Source organism: Brassica oleracea, chromosome C6, assembly GCF_000695525.1.
Source record: "Brassica oleracea var. oleracea cultivar TO1000 chromosome C6, BOL, whole genome shotgun sequence".
Classification (NCBI taxonomy): Eukaryota; Viridiplantae; Streptophyta; class Magnoliopsida; order Brassicales; family Brassicaceae; genus Brassica; species Brassica oleracea.
In genome coordinates this window covers 7,902,708-7,903,644 of record NC_027753.1, presented here as the reverse complement: position 1 = coordinate 7,903,644, position 937 = coordinate 7,902,708, and positions in this window count along the sequence as shown.

The window sequence follows — 937 nt, the reverse complement described above, 5'->3', positions numbered from 1 at the left end:
GATTATAACTCACAGTTTTTGGTTGACTGTGGCCTTGACCCCAAACCCGACTTCTGCGATCCGAACCCTTCCTCGACCTTCTCAAGTAGACCCACGTCCAGACTGATCTTGAACTGGTCTCCACTAGAAATGATCTCTCTTCACTTGAACAGAACCTTCTCCAGGTGCTGACTCAAAATCGGCAGAGTAATTGTTCTCGAAAACTGCCTAAATCGCTCGAAAACTATCGAAACTCGATCTTTCTTTCTTTGCTTTCTCTCTCACGTTTTGAACTGACTTTCAAGTGTTCTGAATGTGTTCAAATGAGAGAGGGTCGTGGGCTATTTATAGGAAACAGCAACCAGTCAGGAACAAGCCGTGTGGCAGCCCGTGTGTCGCTTCGCATGGCTCCGGACGTATGCGCGGCGGCACATCGTGCTCCACAATGCTAGCTGCATGTCTCAGTCTCATGCAGGATGACACACCCACGTCCAGATGGCCAGCTGCATGACTGAAGTTCATGCAGGTCGACACACCATCGTACACATGGCTGGCCGCATGCTTCGGTTGCATGCATCGCAACACCTCGTGCTTGGCCGTTCCACCTCGTGCTCCACATGTCTACTTGCATGTACAGGTTGCATGTACTGCAACACCTCCTACTTCCCTTGAGACACACACTGCCAGGAGCTTGCCACCCCGTCCTGAACACAAACACATCTATGAGCTTGCCACCACGTCCTGAACACACACATCAAGCCACCTCGAGCTTCTCGGTCAATTCGGCCGATTTCGGCCTTTCCGGTGAATTTCCTTCCCGCGATCAATCCCAAATATTTTTCTACACCCGTTCTGATGGCCTGAGTATTTTTAATAAACCCAACTTGGACTCTGATCTTGAGGAAAAATATTTCTCGAGCTTCCGGCTTCTTCGAAAAATTCCATAATACCGAAATTA